This window comes from Heterodontus francisci, unplaced genomic scaffold (genome assembly GCF_036365525.1).
Source record: "Heterodontus francisci isolate sHetFra1 unplaced genomic scaffold, sHetFra1.hap1 HAP1_SCAFFOLD_102, whole genome shotgun sequence".
Lineage (NCBI taxonomy): Eukaryota > Metazoa > Chordata > Chondrichthyes > Heterodontiformes > Heterodontidae > Heterodontus > Heterodontus francisci.
In genome coordinates this window covers 2788449-2796752 of record NW_027140380.1, presented here as the reverse complement: position 1 = coordinate 2796752, position 8304 = coordinate 2788449, and positions in this window count along the sequence as shown.

The window sequence follows — 8304 nt, the reverse complement described above, 5'->3', positions numbered from 1 at the left end:
TTGTGGCCTTGGCCCAAATATGGACAGAAGAGCTGAATTCAGGAGGTGAGGTGACAGTGACTGCTCTTGCCAAGGGCATCAAGGAGCCCTTGCAAAATTGAAGTCAATGGCAATCAAGGAGAAAAATCTCCACTGGTTGGAGTCATACCTTGCGCAAAGGAATATGGTGCTGGTTGTTGGTGGCCAATCATCTCAGTACCAGACATCGCTCAGGAGTTCTTCAGGGTAGTGTCCTCGGCTCCAACCGTCTTCAGTTGCTTCATCAAAGAACAAACAAAGAACAAAGAAAATTACAGCACAGGAACAGGCCCTTCGGCCCTCCAAGCCTGCGCCGATCCAGATCCTCTATCTAAACATGTCGCCTATTTTCTAAGGGTCTGTATCTCTTTTCTTCCTGCCCATTCATGTATCTGTCTAGAATCAATAAACTTCCTTCCATCATAAGGTCAGAAGTGGAAATGTTCACTGATGATTGCAAAATGTCCAGTTGCATTAGTAACTCCTCAGATACTGAAGCAGTCCGTGTCCACATGCAGAGAGACCTGGGCAAGATTGGGCTTGGACTGATAAGTGGCAAGTAACATGCACGCCACAAAAATGCCAGGCAATGACCATTTCCAACAAGAGTGAATCTAACCATCTCCCCTTGACAGTCAATGACATTACCATTGCTGAATCCTTCACAATCAACATCCGGGGGGTTACCAATGAGCAGAAACGGAATTGGATCAGTCATATAAATACCGTAGCTACAAGAGCAGGTCAGAAGCTGGGAATTCTGCTGCAAGTAACTCACCTCCTGTCCACCATCTACAAGGCACAAGTCAGGAGTGTGATGTAATACTCCCCACTTGCCTGGATGAGTGGAGCTCCAACAACACCAAAGAAACTCAACACCATCCAGGACAAAGCAGATCACTTGATCAGCACTCCATCCACTACTTTAAATATTCACTTCCTGCACCACCAGTGAACAGTGGCAGCAGTGTGTACCATCTACAAGATGCACTGCAGCAACTCACCAAGCCTCCTTCGACAGCACCTTCCAAACCCCCAACCTCGACCACCTAGAAGGACATTGGATGAATGGGAACACCACCATCTGCAAGCTCCCCTCCAAGTTACACACTGTCCTGACTGGGAACTATATCACCATTCCTTCACTGTCACTGGATCAAAATCTTGGAACTCCCTTCCTAACAGCACTGTGGGTTTACGTACAACACATGGACTGCAGCAGCTCCAAAAAGGCAGCTCACCACCACCTTCTCAAGGGCAATTAAGGATGGACAATAAAGGCTGCGTTTGCTGACAACGCAACCACTAGGTGGCACAACTCGCTTTCTCCCCCTGCTTTGCACCGGCCGCTTCCACCCTCCAAAGTCGCTCGCTCCAGACCTCGCTGCTCCCCCGCCTACTTCCCTGGCCGATTGTCTCCCGATCATGTCACCCCATTCTCCAGTCGTTCGCTCACTCCCCACCCCCCCTCCCCTAAAGCCACTAGCTCTAGGCTGCGCTGCTTCCCTTCTCTCGGCCACTTGCTCCCACGTTTGCCCAGTCTCCACGCGCCGCCCGAAGAAGCAAGGTGGGCTGCAAAGTGTGACGTAGGAGTGAGTAGTGAGTGGCCTAGAGGAGGGAAGTGGCACGGCCTAGAGCTAGCGGCTGGAGCGGGGGTTGGGGGGCAGAGAGCAAGCGGCCATAGAGCTGGATGACGCGAGTGGGGAACAATTGTCCAGGGGAGCATCGAGGTGTACAGCGAGCGGCTGAGGGGAGGAAGCGTCGAGGCCTGGAGCGAGTTGCCGAGGGGGGAGAGCTCTAGCCTCAAAGTCTCCTATTCAGCCGCTTCCTCCAGCTGAGTGAGGGGCTGGATACCTGATGACGATTCAGCGCACATGTGCGAAGATGGACCAAGCGCGGATATGCGATGATGTTGGCGCTGCGCAATGACATCATCCTCCACATGTGCCACTTAATCCTGGCAAGATGTAGCTGTGCCTATGCACAGCTTGGCACAGTCCGATGATGTCAGCGGGCCGCTCCATTGACAGGAATCACATTGTGTCAGCAGTGCCCACATCCCAGGAAAGAATAAAAAAGAGATTTACCACAATGGTAGCAGGGTGAGGGATTTCAGTTATGTGGAGAGATTGGAGAAGCTGGCGTTGTTCTCCTTGCAGCAGAGAAAATTCAGAAAAGATTTGACACATTTGTTCAAAGTCATGAAGTTCTTCAATAGTTTAAATAAGGAGAAACTGTTTCCAGTGGTAAAAGGGTCAGTAAGCAGAGGACACAGATAACAGGTGATTGGCAGAAGAACCAGAGATGACATGAAGAACCATTGTTTACACAGCAATGTGTTGTGATAAAGAAAGAAAAGACTTGCATTTATATAGCACCTTTCAAGACCACTGGACATATCAAAGCACTTTGTAGACAATGAAATACTTTTGAAGTGTAATCACTGTTGTAATGTCAGAAATGCAGCAGCTAATACCCACAAACAGCAATGTGATAATGACCAACTGATCTGATTGAGGGGCAAATATTGATCACAACACCAGGGAGAATTGCTCTTCACTTGTTTGAAATTGCAGCATGGGATCTTTTACATTCACCCAAACATGCAGACCAGGTTTTGGTTGAACATCACACCTGAAAGGCAGCACCTTCAACACCCTCAGTGCTGCACTGGAGTGTCAGCTGTGAAATCTGAACCCAGAAGCTTGTGATTTCGAGGTGAGTGTGACCAACTGAGCCACAGCTTTTACCTGAGTCTCAATCCTTCTACCAACAATTTCTATCGGGTCTGTCACGACCCCTCATGATTGTGAACACCTCTATCAAATCTCCTCTCTAAAGAGAACAACCCCAGCTTCTCCAATCTATCCACATAACTGAAATCCTAACCACATGTTGCAGAAATCGATTTTTCCTCAAGTTCCTTCTGGTTTTGTGAGTCACCTTAAATCTATAACCTTCGGTTATTGACCCTTCAGCAGTTAGAAACAGTTCCTCAGTATTTACTCTACCTCAAACCTTCAAGGAAGCTCTGCAAAGTAACTGAAAATCAAGTTGTCAGAAGTGGGATTTAAACACATGCCTCCAGTGAAAGCTGCAACCTGAACAGAGAAGCTGAAACCGCTCAGTCACCTCAACTGTTCAGACCTTTTTGACCTCGTCCTCACTTCCGTACTTTGAAAGGTTCACTCAGTTCAGGAACTTGTTCAATGTTGCTGGAATGCTCAGTGACTGGGATATTAACTCCCCCGGGTTTTCCTGAGCTTGTTCTCGGTGTATGGGGATGTTTGTCCTGGGCTGTGGAATCTTGCATCCCTGTAATGGACATTCACCCACTGATTGAATCTGTATTCACTGCTTTCCGCTGGTGCTGGGTAATTGCAGAGTGTGGGGCCGGAATGTTGCTGCTTGTCCCGGCCTCACTCACTCTGGGAAAGAGTGAATAATTGATGCATCTGTTTCTGTATCTGAAATGTGACTTCGATCTGCTGTTATTAACCGAGGCAGCGCTGCAGAAGGATACGTTAATAATCTCTCACTAATCAACTGCAAACAGTCAGAATGTGTAACTTTGAGCAGCGCTTTCTGCACCGTCAGGGCTGGAAAGTTGAGGGAGGGAGAGACACTGTCAGTATCTGAGTGTGTACAGCACTGCCCAGAGAAAGAGCCAATATACCGGGGCTGAGACACAGTGCATGTTTTCACATTTAATCACAATAATATCCACAGTCAGGAACTGAAAATGATGAAAAACCGAATAGCAAGAGCAAAATTAAGAAATGTAAGTAATTATAGATTAGCTGATCAGCTTTCACTGTGTTACCTGGTAGTCTACTGTTTTATATTCAATGCTGTCTCCACTGTGGCCAGGGAATGATTTCTTCTCAAAGGCTGAACATTAACAAAACTGCTTGTAATTTAAAATCTTTTAAAAGTAATTCCATGGAGCGAATGGGGCAAAGTCAAATAACTGCATCAATTATAGGAGAGCTGGTTGGTGATGACGTGGATGTGTCTGCAGTGTGCAGGACCAGACTGTTTCTATAGATTCACAATGAATGTTCCATCCTTTATTTATAACAGTAAAACTGATAGTGGACAATGGCTATTCTGGTTGCAGCAACCTGAAGCTTTAACTCATTAACAACCTACTTTCGGGTAATTTAGAAAGCACAACATGCAGCTCTGTCAGTTAGTATGTTTGTTTGTTAACCCACAATTTGATGGTTCAAGCACATAAATGGATGAGGCTTTATTAACTTAAACTCTTCTACATCTGCTATATTACTCTTGCTGTTTATTTTTCAAAGATAAGGTTCATCAAGTCTTTCTTTGTGAAATCCATGCTGACTGTGTTTTATTATTTTTCATTTCCATCTGTATTTTCTACTATGGAGGATTACAGGATATTATCATTTTTTTAATTCATTCATGGGAGGTGGGTGTCACTGGCTAGGCCAGCATTTATTATCCATCCCTAATTGCCTTGAGAAGGTGGTGCTGAGCTGCCTTCTTGAACCACTGCAGTCCATGTGCTGCTGTTATGAAGAGAGTTCCAGGATTTTGACCAAGCAACAGTGAAGGAACGGTGATACAGTTACAATTCAGGATGGTGTGTGGCTTGGAGGGGAACTTTCAGGTTGTGGTGTTCCCATGCATCTGCTGCCCTTGTCCTTCTAGGTGATAAAGGTCGCGGGTTTGGAAGGGGCTGTCTCAGGAGCCTTGGCACATTGCTGCAGTGCATCTTGTGGATGGTACACACTGCTGCCACTGTGTGCCAGTGATGGAGGGCATGAATGTTGTAAATGGGGTGCCAATCAAGCGGGCTGCTTTGTCCTGTTGAGTTTCTTGAGTATTGTTGGAGCTGCACCCAGCCAGACAAGTGGAGAGTATTCCATCATACCCCTGACTAATGTACAGGCTTTGGGGAGTCAGGAGGTGAGTTACTTGCCGCAGGATTCCTAGTCTTTGACCTGCTCTTGTAGCCATAATATTTATATGGCTACTGCAGTTCAGTTTCTGCTCAATGGTAACCCCCAGGTTGTTGAGAGTGGGGGATTCAGCGATGGTAATGCCATTGAATGTCAAAGGGAGATGGTTAGATTCTCTCTTGTTTGGGATGGTCATTGTCTGGCAGTTGTGTGGTGAGAATCTTATACATCTTTATTGTAGGGTACTCTATTGTACTGTTGAGTGACTACACTTGAAAAGTCCTTCCTTCATTGGCTGTAAAAGGGTTTGCAATGTCCTGTGGTCGTGAAATGCAAGTCTTGCTTTTTCCATTGTTATCAGTGTCATTGTGATCAAAAGATAGGATTCATGAGCACAAAGTTTAAATCAATTTTGATTAAAATAATGTGAAATCATCTGTATTTTTGCACTATACTTAATAATCTCCATCTTCCTATCCTTACAGAGTACAATGTCTTTGACCCTGAAATTGATTCCACAATCGCAGTCCCTCAGACAATTTCAGCTCAGTTCTGATGAAAGGTCACAGATCTGAAACGTTAACTCTGTCTCTCTCTCCACAGATGCTGCCAGACCTGCTGAGTATTTCCAGCATTTTCTGTTTTTATTTCAGATTTCCAGTATCAGCGGTATTTTGCTTCTGTGTTACTTTGAAAGTTAAAACTGACCCACCTGTCTACAATTCACACTGGGGTCTCCCATGAAATGATTCTGTATAATGTTGATGTAATGAATACAGACTCCGAGCACTGAGCATCCTGTGGGGAATTGGGGATATGAAAACCAGCAGACTCTGCAGGAATTTCCACTGGGAGCACAAATTCACAAAATCTACCTTTTATATATCGATTCATTTTGATTGTCCTTCTGGAAAATTATTTTGAAGCAATTTAAACATCAACCCACAGCTCCATGACTGGGTCAATTATGAGGTCATCCTCTGACAGGTCATGTGACAGCTGGAGCCACAAGACATGAGAACCAGATTTGTGACTGGATTAAAACCCGGAATCCTGTCATAATGGCTTTTCAAATAAAGCTGTTGCTGTTTGAAAACACAGCAGTTAAACTTTCTGCCTGACCATGAGGGGAGCTAGGGAGAAATTTACAAAACTAAATCCTTTTACAAAATAGTTCAAAAACAATTCACTGAAAATTCATGTGAGGATTCATATGCAGTAGAGAAACAAGCAGAATACAGAAAGTACAGAGGAGAGCTGAAAAAGGAAATGAGATCAGCAAGAGAATGTATGAGAAAAGATTAGCAGGTCACATAACTGGGAACACTGAAGTCTTTTACCAACATATGGACAGTCAATGAACGGGTGGGTCAATTAGGAGATCCTGTGGAGGCAGAGGGTGTGGCTGAGGTACTAATTAAGTACATTTCATCTGTCATCACAAAACAAACGGGTGCTGCAAATGTCACAGTAAAGGAGGAGGAAGTGGAGAATTTGGAGGGGATGAAAATAGATATAAAGAGGAGACAATTACAAGGTTAGCCGTGCTCACACCTGTCTACAGGTCACCCGGTCTGGATGGGCTGCATCCTGGGTTGCTGAGGGAAGTCAGGGTGGAAATAGCAGAGACTCGAACCACAATCTTTCAATCCTCCTTGAATATGGGAATGATGCCAGAGGACTGGAGGATGGAAGTAAGCTTGGGTAGTTCGATCTCAGTTTAATTTGACCATTTTTATCATGTATCCATTGTCATAACTAACAACGTTAAGAAAGCCATTTTATAATGAACACATGACCAAAGGAACCATTTTGTGTTCAGTACTAACGTTTATATCCTGTATAATTAATGAGTATCTACCCATCCTGAAACAGATGATTGTAAAAGTAATGAACCTTGATTGAGTTATAATTAATGAATCAATAAACATTTTAGAGAGAATGGGTTTTCATTTAAAGTTAGTTCAATCTAATTACTGTGAGTTTCTGTGTCTGTGTGGGAAAGGACAGTTTCAGCTAAATGTATTCAAACAATGGACCTTTCTCAGACCCCTGATAAAACCCATGGTATGGTACATCGTGACCTTCAAGAGTCTAGATTTAATGAACAGGAAACTTGTTTCAGATCAGATTGGGAGACAGTGTGAAACCACTCCATTGTACTCATGTCTGAGATTCTGAGGACAGGTGACTGTTAGTGGAAGACATTATTAAGAACTAATTAAATGTACCTAGCAACAGCTAGGACCAATTATTATTTTACATGGTGGTGTGATGGCCAGCCAGGGGTTAAAAGTAGGGATCTTGTAAGGTTTCAGTGTGCAGGAACACTAGAAGATATCAGGGGTAAAGACTCAGATCATCAACCAAGTTCTCCATCTGACGAGGGATCTAGACTGGACAAAGAGGACCGTGACACTCTGAGACCAAGCTCGACCAGTCCCCAGAGCTGTAAAGTTATATTCCACAAGTTTGTTTAGTATAATTTTACTTTCAATTATTAAGTACTATTTTACTCTCAATAAAAGTTCTGGACTTATTAATCAAGTATCCTGTTGCTTTAATTGGTTAAAGTCATGCCCAAAGTGATTGTCTACAATAGACTTTTCAGAATTAAAAGATAAGTCTGCAAGGGTTGTCAATATTACAGCCCTGTTTAAAAAGAGAGATAAACCCAGGAACTACAGACCAATTAGTCTAATGTCGGTGGTGGGGAAACTTTTAGAGACAATTATCCAGGAGGAAATTAACTGTCACTTGGTAGAACATGGGCTAATAAATGACAGCCAGTACAGATTGGTTAACAGAAGATTGTGTCTGAAATAATTAATGAATTAATTTCTTTGATGAAGTTTCAGAGAGAGTTGACGAGGGTGGTGAGGTTGATGGTACGTGTCTGGACATCAAAATTGTGTTTGAAAAGATACCATAAACTAGACTTGGGCAGCACAATGGCGTAGTGGTTGGCACTGCAACCTCACAGCTCTCGCAACCCAGGTTCAGTTCTGGGTACTGCCTGTGCAGAGTTTGCAAGTTCTCCCTGTGACTGTGTGTGTTTCTGCTGGGTGCTCCGGTTTCCTCCCACAAGCAAAGACTGCAGGTTGATAGGTAAATTGGCTGTTGTAAAATGCTCCTAGTGTAGGTAAGAGAACGGTGGGGATGTGGTAGGGAATGTGGGATTATGGTGTAGGATTACTATAAATGGGTGGTGGTTGGTCAGCACAGACTCAGTGGGCCGTAGGGCCTGTTTCAGTTTTGCATCTCTCTATGACTTGTTAACAAAATTCAAGCAGATGGGATTCAAGGGGCAGTGGCAGTGTGGATACAAAATTGGCTGCAGGGTAAAAAGTAGGGT